This window comes from Macaca nemestrina, chromosome 7 (assembly GCF_043159975.1).
Source record: "Macaca nemestrina isolate mMacNem1 chromosome 7, mMacNem.hap1, whole genome shotgun sequence".
NCBI lineage: Eukaryota > Metazoa > Chordata > Mammalia > Primates > Cercopithecidae > Macaca > Macaca nemestrina.
In genome coordinates, this window is record NC_092131.1 from 165781797 (window position 1) to 165795646 (window position 13850).

The window sequence follows — 13850 nt, forward strand, 5'->3', positions numbered from 1 at the left end:
CAAGAACTTGGAGTCTGATGTTTGAGGGCAGGAAGCATCCAGAAGAGGAGAAAGATGTAGGCTGGGAGGCTAGGCCAGTCTAGGCTTTTCATGTTTTTCTGCTTGCTTTATTTTCTAGCCATGCTGGCAGCTGATTAGATGGTGCCCACCCAGATTAAGGGTAGTCCTGCCTTTATTAGCCCACCGACTCAAATATTAATCTCCTTTGGCAACACCCTCACAGACACACCCAGGATCAATACTTTGCATCCTTCAAACCAATCAAGTTGACACTCAGCATTAACCATCACACTCACCAAAGAAGGTATATTAATGGCAAATAAGCATATGAAAAAGTGTTCAACTTCACATATCATCAGGGAATTGCAAATTAACACCACAATGAAATACCACTTATCAGAATGGACATTGTTGAGATATTTCAACAATGAGATTCACATTTATTAGAATGGCCAAATATTCTAATATTGTTCACACTAACAACAGCAAATATTGGTGATGATGTAGAGTGACGGGTACTCTTATTCAACACTGGTGGGAATGCAAAATGTACAGCCACCTTAAAAGGTAGTTTAGCAGTTTCTTATAAAATTAAACATACTCTTACCATACAATACAGCAATCAACTCCTTGGAATGTTCCCAAATGAGTTGAATACTTATGTCCATACAAAAATGTGCACTCAAACATTTATAGCAATTTTATTCATTTTGGCTAAAACTTGGAAGCAACCAAGATTATTATTTAGGAAGTGAATGGATAAATAAACTGTAGTACATCCAGAGAGTGGAATATTATTCAGCACTAAAAAGAAATGAGCAATGCAAGAACTTAAATGCACATTACTCAGTGAAAAAAGCCAATCTAAAAAGGCCACCTGCTGCAAAATTTCAACTATATGACAAAGTAAAAGTTTGTCTGGAAAAAGTAAATCTGACAGGAGACAATAAGAAAGGATCAATGTTTGCTAAAGTTTAGGAGGGGATGGAAGAATGAATAAGCAGAGCAGAGAGGATTTTTAGGGCATAACATTAGTTTGTATGATACTATAATAGTGGATACCTGTCATTATACATTTGCAAAAATACATACATTGTACAACATCAAGAGTGAAACTTAATAATGTAAGCTATAGACTTGTGTGATGACATGTCATTGTTGGGTCATCCATTGTAACAACTGAGTAACATCACCAGGACTTACAAAAACAGTGACTGTCAACATTATCTTTTTTACAACTGGTTTGATATTTTCTGATTATTCTGTATGACGTTGGCATCATTAAGAAGCCTAGTGTCTGGAAAATAGCATTTATGTCCTTAATGTTGAACAGAAAGAACACATACATGAAGAAACGAATGCCCAAATCTCAGCAAAATGGTGAAATAGGGCAAAGTTTCCTAAAAGAGTTTTTCCTTTGTTAATTACAAAGTACAAAGTTTTTACTTGGAAAAGCTCTTCATTCTTCTTAATGAATGGGCAGCATATTTGACCTAGAGAGGCTCACTAAACTAGTCAAAGAATTACATGTGTTTGAATAGGTGTCTCTTAGCTACACTTAGATGACAGGGACTGTTATTATTCATTTTATATCTAGCATAGAACCTCAAAGGGATGACTTTTGAGCTGTAAGTGCTTAATAAATATTTGCTGAATGACTGTTAAAAACGGATCAATTTAGTTTCCTAGGTAACTATGGCAGAGGATCTCAGTTTAAAGTTGGAATTTATACTTTCTCCCAAACACTAGTGTTATGGACTAAATTGTGTCTCCATTCCCAAATTCAAAAGATGAAGGTCCAACTCCCAGTACCTCACAATGTACTGAAGATAATATCTTTAGAGGTGATTCAGTTAAAATGAAGCCATTAAAGTGCAGCCCTAACTCAGTATGACTAACTCCTTATAAGAAGAGGAAAGATACCAGGGACATAGAGAAAAGGGATATGAGGATACAGTGACAAGGCCAAAGAGAGAAGCTACAGAAGAAACCAAACCTGCCAACACCTTTATCTTAGACTTCCAGCCTCCAGCACTGTGGAAAAATAAATTTCTTTAAGCCACCTGTTCTGAGGTATATTGTTATGGCTGGCCTGGCAGATTCAAGCCATTCCTTTGAATATATAACAAGGAAATCCCATGTTTTAAATTTATGAATGTTTTATTTAACAAATATATTGACACTTCTTCAAATATCTTGGCAAACTGGTAAATAAGTATCTCTCAAATGTAAAATCTTTATTTTGTTTGATATAAATGTTTATTTCCCCCCTCTTCTTTCACCATTAAATAATTAACTATATATATATATACATTCTATTTATATCCCCCCAAACTTCCATGTTTATCTTATAATCTGTTTTGGTCTGACTTGTGTTAATTTGGCACCTTTTATTCTAATTGATTGGAAGCTGAGGACCTCAAAGAGTGTTAGTCCCCAGTGCCTCCAACCATGTCATTTGATATTCAGTTCAATGTGTTCCTGCAGGGCCAGAATTGGTTTTTATGCAGCAATTTTCCCTTCATGCATGTTATTTCACCCCCACCCCCACCCCAAACCATCTTAGATGACGCCCTTTCAGGTTAGAACTAAGGAGGAAACAAACACTGATGGCATTTTATCAGCAGGCAGTGACTCAAGTATAACTACAACCCAAATTTCAGAGAGTGTACTTTTTTAACACTCCTACTGGAGGTATGATGATAATAACTAAAGTCAGACACAGACATTTCCTTCAACTTTTGCCAGACGATGTGGCTCCTTGAAGTAGATTACAATGAAGTCTTTACAAAGCAAGAGGCATGTTGGAGCCTCTCTCCCAAAGGGAAAACAGTTTCCAGTCTGAGACTGACCCCTTAAGTGGAGTCAAAATCCAACGGTTGCATCATCCTTAAAGCATGCTATCTAACCTGAAGGCAGCCTATAGAGTGGCAGTTAGAGCACACGTCCCTGGTTTCAAGTATTAGTTAATATTTTTTTAAGAGGATATGAGAGAGTTTTAAAGGGTAACAAAATCAAATTTTGAGAGGACTTTTATCCATATCATTTAGTTTTTTTTTTTTTCCAGACAACATTTTTACATTGGTAAGCCTTGAACTCTGTAAGTTTTAAGATGACATACAAGACATTTTTAAAAATCATAATTACAATATGTTTGTTGCATTATTCACATCTATCTGATAAAAATATGCAAATTTAGTCAGAAAATTGAGAAAAGATTTAGATGCAGTTTCCAAAGACATTTCATTTCAACTTTTGTTCTTTCTTGGAATTCTGTTCATCACCAGTCAGAGTTGTGTCTGGATTTGCAATAGGTTCTGGGGACTACAAAGGAACAGAAGTCATGGTTGAAGACTTTACTCTGCTCCCACAATATGCTAGGAGCTGTCAGGCATACAGCATTCTTCACAATCAAAACCCCCTGTTAAGTACAATTTTCTGTTCAATACAGATCAAAATAATTTTTTTTTTTACTATTGCCCCTGTATCTTTGGCATCTCCATGAAGTTTTGTGGGTCCCTTGAGTTGGAGCAGTGGTCCCCAACCTATTTGGCACCAGGGACCGATTTTGTGGAAGAAAATTTTTCCGTAGACCAGGGTGGGGGGATGGTTTCAGGATGATTCAAGTGCATTACATTTATCATGTATTTTATTTATATTATTACATTGTAATATATAATGAAATAATTATACAACACACCATAATGTAGAATCAGTTGGAGCTCTGAGCTTGTTTTCCTGCAGCTAGACAGTCCTATCTTGAGGTGATGGGAGACAGTGACAGATCATCAGGGATTAGATTCTCATAAGGAGCACACAACCTAGGTCCCTCGCATGCACATTTCACAATACGGTTTGGGTTCCTACGACAATTTAATGCTGCCACTAATCTGTCAAGAGGCAGAGCTCAGGTGGTAATGCAAGCAATGGGGAGTGGCTGTAAATACAGATGATACTTGGCTCACTGCCTGCTGCTCACCTCCTGCCACACGGCCCAGTTACTAACAGGCCACAACTGGTACTGGTCCATGGACTGGAGGTTGGGGACCCCTGAGTTGGAGGATATTTGTATGCAGGAGTAACAGCAATGGCTCAGATTTTCTAGGGTTGTTCTCTGTGCTTTAAATGGTAACCAGATGCTCAATGATCATGAATGTCTTTAGTGTTGTGAAGAAAGTCCTATAGATTTCTCACCAACTTGAATTACTTATTTGTGCAATGAGATAGTGAAATTGATTTACCCCACAATGATTTCTTATGTGGTAACAGGGAGGTTAATGGTAGGAGACCAGTGGCCATGGTAAAATGATGCCCAATGACCAATTTAGGAGGGCAGCTACCTCAGAAGCCACCTCCACCCTTGAAATCTGACACTTTGCATGACTTACATGAGAAAATGCTGACTCTTTTACATAGCCTACCCACTCATCGGGTCCCACTTTCAGGCTGAAAACCTCTTAGTTTAGTCTAGAATCTACGAATTCAGGGGTATATGGTAAGAGAAGGAAGTGCTAGAGCCTAAATGGAATTTCAGAAGTGATGTCATTGCTGGGGAAGAGGAGGCTGAGAATCAGCCTACCAGCTGGTTCCCTAGTGGCCAAGAGAGGTGAGGAACTGATGCAAGTTTTTAGATAAACCACAACTAGTTCAGCAATAGCTAGTCTATTTTTCTGCCTTATTTTCGCCCTAGGCATTTGGACCTATAATAGTTTTAAAAAATAACAACCAGATGTGGTCCTTACACTTATGCTACGTATGATCTGGTGACAATAAAAATAAATAATTATATAATTAAAAATAGTTGGGCAAAGATACAGATAAAAGAAGCAGACACATATGCAGGTTAGAATCAATATATTTTCTCTTAAGAAGCAAAAAGTCCCCAGGATGCCTGTCTGCCCATATGGACTTAATTAACTTGGTTGATATTCAGACTTGGTTTGGGGCTTTTTCAGGGGTAGGAGGGGCAATTTTGGTGCCATGCAACATTCAGTATTTTGATTCCAGGAAAAAAAAAGTGATAATGATCCATATTCCATTGTGTACTTTTTATATAATGCAAAGTTACCAAATGTGAACATTTTAATTGGGCTATTCTAAGCAGTACCATTGTTATAGGCCTTCTTGTGAAGATGAATCTTACATTAAAACATTTCTCCCAAGCTACCACAAAACCCAGAATCATAAAAAATTTAAGAATTGCTAAAATACAAAGGACCTGAACCTCCTTAGATTGTTTGTGTTTTGCATTTCACTCAGCTTGAGTAATGAAGCTAAATTTGGTTCGTTTCTTTTATACTTCGCCTGTCTCTAATCAGTTTCACTTTTGATTTTCCATGAGCTCACTGAATGGTGGTGTTTTGGGGGCTTACATGGTCCTGGTATTTTTGTCCATATTCTCAACAAGCTTACTATGGTCATGGAAAGAAAACATTTCAGGGCATATAAGGGTTTGTAAAGGCTTGAATACTTTGTCAGAGGACACTTAACTTTGAGGTTAAAAATACTTAAATAGGAAAATGAATGGAATTTTATGGAGCTTGGGTTTATTCTGAAATAAGAAAAGTCAAGCTTTATAGTCCATCGATATTTTCTCAGTTGCTTAATAAATTTCACAATTATGCTGAATTTTGTTGAAGCGCTCTAATATGAATGGATATGTTACAGTATTTAATTTTTATCTGTTGATGTGTGTTATAAATCCTGGTAATGTAGGCACTGCATATATTTAATAAACACAGCTTGGATGCAGCATATCTTTCTAATAAGCATAACGCGAGCTCAGTCTGTGCCAGCTTGGTTAAACCAACAGATGATTTTAGCAGGAACAAAATGTTTTCGGTTTTCAGAGAATTCTTCTGTGCTATTAATTGGTAATGTGAATGAGCAATCGATATGCACCTTGCTGTATGTTCTGTTAAAAGACGATTTTAAATTAAATCTTTTAAGGCAAATTATTATTACTGAGTATAAAACGGCTGAATTATATCATTTATGCCAAGTCTTTCTCACTATTTAGCATTTTTGAGTAAAAGGGTAAGACTGCTGCCTCTGGATAGGTGACAGAAGTGGAGATTAAGCTGGCATTATCAGTGGTTTATATTCAGCTGGAGGATTACCTCACTCCCTTGCCTCTTCTCTATGTTGGGTATGCTGCCTTGTAGCCATTCTGCTGTTCATTAGCGCCTCTACCAGAGGTGTGTGGGATGAGAAATCCTAGTCAGCCCCACTTTACTCCTTGTCAGCAATTCTGGTAAAAGAAGGAGCAGGGGACAAGATTGAAACTAATGGCTGAAATGAGGTTTGAGGATTATCTGTGGTTTTCATTAGCCCTCTTCACTTGTTAACAAGCTCAACCCAGAGCTGAATGCAGTATTTTTTTTATTCACCCGTATTTAGTCCCTGATAAAAATTCTGGTTTGCTATTTATGCCATACCAATAAGCAGGATATAAGAAAAACTGAATATACTAAGGAACTATAACTTAGTTTTGGAAAAATGATGTTACTATATACACAGATAAGGGTGAGATTTTTAAACACACACACACACACACACACACACACACACACACACACACTCTTTATAATCAGTTCCTTGCAAAGTCTCTCATCTTCTGTAGTGTTTTCTGTTATTTTTTTTATACGAATGGTTATTAGCATAAGACACATTAGCCTGAAAGTGCCTTAGTCAATTCTTCCAAAATGAGACAAAGAAATTTAACACGGATTTAGTAATAGTTTCATGAAACATGACCTTAAAATTGCAAGTGTTTAATGTCATTAAATAAACACAGCACTGGCCGGGCACGGTGGCTCACGCCTGTAATCCTAACACTTTGGGAGGCTGAGGCAGGTGGAATCACGAGGTCAGTAGATCAAGACCAGCCTGACCAACATGGTGAAACCCTGAATTTACTAAAAATACAAAAATTAGCCTGGCGTGGTGGCACGCGCCTGTAATCCCAGCTACTCAGGAGACTGAGGCAGGAGAATCGCTTGAACCCAGGAGGCGGAGGTTTCAGTGAGCCAAGACCACGCCACTGCACTCCAGTCTGTCTGACAAAGCGAGACTCAAAACAACAAAAACGTAGCACAGCACTACAGTTGTAGAAATCAAGAATCAAGAGTATACAACTACATAAAAAAAATTGTCAGCTTTAACGTTATGTGAATTGGCACTTGGGATAAAATAGCAAGTGTCTGCATTATATGTGGGTTGACATAGGGCAGTATCTCAAAGAACCCAGGCAGACGTGAATGCAGAGCGCACCCTGGAAATCTGTGTCAGATGACTCTGTGACCCTGGGGAAAATCAATATACTGATGTTAAACACGCATGTGAAAAGTATGAATGAAATTATTTTGTAAAATATGTGAGTGGATAAAGCAATATTCCCCAGTAATATATTTAATATAGTCAACTTTAATATGCAGGTATAACTAAATCAACAAAATACTATAAGTAGACATTTGACAATTTTATCTACACTCCTAAAATCTTTATATATATTCAACTTGGCCAAAAATGACTTCAGGATTTTTATCAGAAATATCAAGGATGATCTTATATTCAGGGTTGGTCTTATGTCAGAGCATATATTAATTTTTGAAAACCAGGCTAAATTTGATTGTGCCAGTTTTAGCTACGAGAGACAGACATATCTCTTGGCAGATAGGGATAGGTCCCCAGTGAAATCCAACCTTTAAGCCAAAGACAGTTGAAAGCCTGAAAACTGAGCTATGGTTCTGGATAGATCCCTCAACTGGAGTGAGATTTACCCTTTCTCTCTCTCTCAGTTGGATCCTTCTGGATGATGCCTTTTAACCAGTTGAATGGTGCTTTTCCCAAAGCCTACCCACGGACCAATCAGCACTCACTCCCCCATTCTGAGCCAATAGAACCTCTGGACTCAGCCTCACAGAGGCCTACCCGCTTTCAGGCCGCCTCTCACAGCTGAGGGCAACCCGCTTTCAGTGTTCCAGTGTTCCTTCTTGCTGTTGAGAGCTTTCCTTCTGTCACTCAATAAAATTCTTCTCTGCCTTACTCTCCAGTGTCTGTGTACTTTATTCCTCTTGGTCGTGGTACAAGAACCTGCAACTCGCTGAGCTGTGGGTGGTGAGAACAAACGAGCTGTAACCCGCCCCCGTTTTCTGAGTTGTGGGCAGCAGGTGCCAAGGGACCTGTAACAGGCCCCCAGTTTACCACTCTATGGGCGGTGGGCGCGAAGACAGCTCGAACACACCCCTGTTTGCCTAGCTGTGGGTGTGAAGTGAAGCCATCAGGCGCCATTCCCTCCTGGCTTTCTTGCAGAACTACAAAATCTGCAACATTTCTTGGGGGCTCATACCTCGGGACTCCCTGGGTGAGAGCCGTGACACCTCCAGGGACTCCGCGGTTGCTGGCATCTCTGCGTTTTCAGTTGCCACCGTGTTCCCCTTGTCTAGACATTGGTGCCTAACACAAAATTTACTCGTGACACACCTGGTCCAGCTGTGGGCTAAGCACAGAGTCCCTTTTCTGCCGCGGTATCTGGGCTGGGACACGGGCTGAGTGCAGTCTGCTGGGCCCCACAGGCAGAGCAAGCGTGGCAGGCCCGAGCAAGGCCCTGGGCAAAGGATATAGCAGGCGCAAAGATTTCTTGCTGGCAAACTGGCACCAAAAGAATCTTGTAATGCTAGCTATCAAAACTATCATTAATTGTAGAGGGAAATACAGGATTAGCCCACTACCAAGGAAAATAACATTTGAAGAGAGTTTGATTATTCAGCACAAATACAATGCATTTTAACCATACATGCCTCCAAAATAGTCTAGGCCATTCTATGAAATTCTATATGATTTAAATCTAGATTTTCATTGTTAGGAAAAGTGAGATAGGAAAGTGTATTGAACGTCAAACTCAGTCTTTGAGATATAGGCTCCTTTGAAACTGTTCTTTGGGTGAATCAAAATCACTGCCAATGGACACATTAACATTTGTGAATTGACTAGAATGTTCATTTCATGGCATGTAACTGATGTTGCTGTTAGTTATTTTTATTTAGTCAGTTTTTTAAAATTAGGATTTAGGCAACCAAGCATTACATGAGGATAAGGGTGATTTAGTTTTCTGTATTAATATGGCAGCTTGCATCTTTTTCATGACATTTTTTCTATAAGATACTGGTATTGAGAACACATTTTGCTTTTGTTTTTATTCATACATCAAAAGAGGTATCCTGGCGGGGTGTGGTGGCTCAGACCTGTAATCGCAACACCTTGGGAGGCCGAGGTGGGAGGATTGCTTGAGCCCAGGAGTTTGAAACCAGCCAGGGAAACACAGTGAAACCCTGTCTCTACAAAAAGGAAATAAAAATTAGCTGGGTGTGGTGGCACGTGCCTGTGGTCCCAGATACTTGGGGGCTGAGGCGAGAGGATGGCTTGAGCCTGGGAGGTCAAGTCTGCAATGAGCCATGATTGTGCCACTGCGCTCCAGCCTGGGTGACAGAGTGAGACCTTGTCTCAAAAAATATAAATAAATAAATAAATAAATAAATAAATAAATAAATAAATAAGACATCTTGAGACACAGAAGTTCAACTTTGCAACAATTCAGTGGGTCCAGAAAATAAGTAAAATCTAGTCTATGACTCTCCTTGTTTCCTTTAATCTTACATAAGCATAACAGTGCTCCAAGTCTCCATCTTCTTTCTGAAATTAGCCTGTGCAATCTGTGAAAAAATATCTCCCTTTTCATGTAGGTGACCTCGATGTTAGTCCACAATAAAGGAACTTCTGGAGCTTTCCCTGACCAATCTGTGAGAACCTGCAAACTGGAGAAACTATACCATACCAGGCTCTAGAATCTATTGTCTAGGCCTCCCCAGAATCCCCCAATTTAAAACCAAAGCTTAGTCCAGAAAACTAACAGATGGCAAATATCATCTTTCCTGGACATGCTAGGAACCTGTTTTTTTTTTTTTTTTTTTTTTCCTTAAGGTGACTTCTTAAAATATTTGAATAGTGTTTTGTTTTTTTTTTGTTTTTTTTGTTTTTTTTTTTTTGAGATGGAGTCTCGCTCTGTCGCCCAGGCTGGAGTGCAGTGGTGCTATCTCGGCTCACTGCAAGCTCCGCCTCCTGGGTTTACGCCATTCTCCTGCCTCAGCCTCCTGAGTAGCTGGGACTACAGGCGCCTGCCACCTCGCCCGGCTAATTTTTTTGTATTTTTAGTAGAGACGGGGTTTCATTGTGTTAGCCAGGATGGTCTCGATCTCCTGACCTCGTGATCCGCCCGTCTCGGCCTCCCAAAGTGCTGGGATTACAGGCGAATAGTGTTTTTGTATTGCTGTTTTTGTATTTTCGGAATAGTCTGGAAATTGGTACTGAAATAGGTGATTGAAGCCTGGGGATGCCCTAGAAGCTGGAGAATTATGGGTTAATATTTGGTAATATCATGAATTTATATTTTATTTCTTATTTGACAAACCCTTGGGAAAAGACCAGAGTTCAAATGTTACCTTACAGAGTGCTTAGTATAAGCAGTGTAAGTTAGCCACTAGTTCATTCCACATGTCATGAATATGTGTTATTCATATATGTTATTCATCAGTAAAAATTACTGTATTTTTCTTTGGGTTGCTGGGCATCTTACAGCAAAATAACATGGTGGAAGGATAAGAGAGTTGAACAAGCAGCATATGAAGTGAGGTTATTTGGAAATTCCACTGCTCTGGAGAAGTGGGGTCTTCAGCTGAGGCTAACAACCTATGTTCTGCACCACACTGCATGAAGCCAGCTTCATGTAATGGGTAATGATGTGGGACAATACTCAAATACGTGCAGCAGTGGATGTGGCACAGATGGCTAAGACAAGGAGCACTATGAAGGCCACACCTTCAGTATGTGTAGAAATGCTCATCCTGTTCTAGCCTAGCCACCCAGAGCAGACAGGCATGAAAGTGGAGGGCAGGGAACCCACTGTCCTTGAGTTGTTCTCTCTGAACTGACCAAGTTCTTGTAGAGAGGGAGCCCTTGGTGAAAATGACTTTGGCATTATATGTCAGACTCTGCTTATTCTAGCTGAGGAGAGAGAACAGCAGTGCGGAAGAATCAACCTGAGACCTACACAGATTCACAAGTTTATTAAGTCTATACAGTTTCACAAGTTTATTCATATTATTATTGTAAATCAACACTGTCCTGTCAATTCCTGTCCGTGGCATACTTACAAGTTGTTAAATGCTATATAATACCTTTGAGAGACGGGATGAGATGAATGAAAGTTATTTGTTTCACTTACAGTTTTAAACAGGGAATGAAGCACAGGCAAAAAACTACTTATGAAGGCTCCCCACGATGCCTCTATGAGTAGCAGAGCTACCAAACCTGTTGTCCTCCTAGTAGAGCAAGTGAGATCTATGCAGACCAATTACACTGGATCAAGGATAGCAACCTTCTCCCTCGGTGTCTTTATGGTGACTATTTGGAAATCATGCCTGGTCTATCTATTGAGATTTTATGAATTAAACCATTATATTGTTTAGATTAAAAATATTTAGGCTTGGTGTTACTAAAGCAGACAACAATATTACTGAAATATAGAGCTACAGTATGTGTGTGAAGAATAGGGTAGGCAAAAGAGTAGTAAGAGAATAAGGAGGAATAATGGCAATCAACATAGCAGATCTCTAAGAAACTGTTAAAGATATTATATGGTCTATTAATTGTGTAAGTTTTCAATTTCTGCTTTAACCAATTGCTTCACATTTGTTGGCTTAAAGCAACACAGATTTATTATCTTATATTTCTGTGGGTCAGAGGTCCAACACAGGTCTCACTAGGCTATAACCAACATGTTGGCAGAACTATGTTTGTTTCAGGAGGCACAATGGCAGAGTTCCTTTCCTTGCTCTTTCCAGCTTCTAGAGGCTGCCCACTTTCCTTGACTCAAGACCCCTTCATCTTCAAAGCCAGCAACATCCCACCTCTTCAACTCTTCTTTCATCATCATACTTTTTGACCACAACTGGGAGAAATTCTACGATTAATGGCTCATTTGATTACATTGGGCAACCTGAATAATCTGGGATAATCTCCCTAGCTCAAAATCTGTAATCTTAATCACTTCTGCAAAGTCCCTTTTTCCATGGAAGGGAACAAATTCATGGTTTCTGAAAATTAGGACATGAACATATTTGGGGAGACATTATTCTATCTAACTCATTAATATATTCTGCTTTTCCATCCCCCCAAATTCTCTTCCTTTTGCCTAGTCATAGAACTTTATCTTAAGGTCTTTATCAGTTCAATCTCTGCTCACTATTTTTGTTCATTCATTCATTCGTCTGTTTCTCTACTTCCTCATTATTTACATATGTATGAAATATTTATTTAACATCCCTTCTGTGTCAGACTACTCTCTAATCTCTTCAAAAATATATAGGAAAGGCAATTGTTTTATGAGTATTTCAAAAAAATATGTAGACAACTTCATGCTTGTTAAATGGGAAGTACTAAGTAGAAGACTGAACCCTATTGTCAGAGTAAGTATATGGAATAATGTTGGTCCTGAATGCTCTGTGACATTCATGGGTCAGTTGGTTGGATAAAAGTACTGTGATAGAGACTGGTAGGTGTATCCCCAAATCTATTCAGCCTAGAGCTGACCAAAGAGATTGTGTCTAAATTTACTAAGTTAGGTGCATGTGAATTTATTAAGTCAGGGTTGGCCATCTATGGCCTATGGGCCAAATCTAGCCCCCTGTTTTTATAAATAAAGTTTTATTGGAATACAGCCATACACGTTCATTTACATAATTTTTTTTGCAGCTCTCATGCTATAATGGAAGAGTTAGATCTTTGAGATAGAATCTGTATGGGATGAAAAGCAGAAAATACTTAATTATCTGGCCATTTTACAGAGTACATTTGTCCACCTCTGGTCTAAGCCAACAGGAAACGTTCAGTATCTGTTAAGATGCTTTCAGTATTAAGTAACAGAATGTGTAACTAATAGTGGTTAAATAATGAAGAAATGTATTACAGCATGAAAAATAAGTGTAAGGTTTATTAATTACATGCCTCAAAGAAATGATCCAAGATCCAGGTCCATTCGGCCTTTCTGCTCTGCCACATTGGCAGGTTGGCTCATCTATTCGTGGTCCTAGTCTGGCTCTTACCTTCCCAGGCATCACATCCTCATGTACCTCAGCACAGGCAGAGGAATGAGACACTTCCTTCACAGGTCACTCCTTATCAAGGAAGGATGGTTTTGTTGTACCTCCACACTGACCCTAGAGGAAACTTGCTTTTTTTTTTTCCCCCCTTTACTTTTCACTAGAGAGAACAGCATCACATACTCATGGCTAATTACTGGCAAGGAGGGCAGAATGACCGTGACTGTCTTGGGCTATCCAAAATTTATTTATTTATTTATTTTTATTTTATTTATTTTTTGAGACGGAGTCTCACTCTGTCACCCAGGCTTGAGTGCATTGGCGCCACATCGGCTCACTGCAAGCTCCACCTCCCGGGTTCATGACATTCTCCTGCCTCAGCCTCCCGAGTAGCTGGGACTACAGGCACCCGTCACCATGCCCGGCTAAATTTTTGTATTTTTAGTAGAGACGAGGTTTCACCGTGTTAGCCAGGATGGTCTCGATCTCCTGACCTCATGATCTGCCTGCCTAGGCCTCTCAAAGTGCTGGGATTACAGGGGTGAGCCACCCTGCCCGGCCCCAAAATTTATATTTTGGAACTGAGAGAGGTCCCTTTCCGAAGCACGTGGCTGCTGGGAAGAACAGCCATACAAAACTGGTACCCTGCTGGGAAGAAAAAGATAGAAAATGACCATGTGGCCAAGTGGCTGC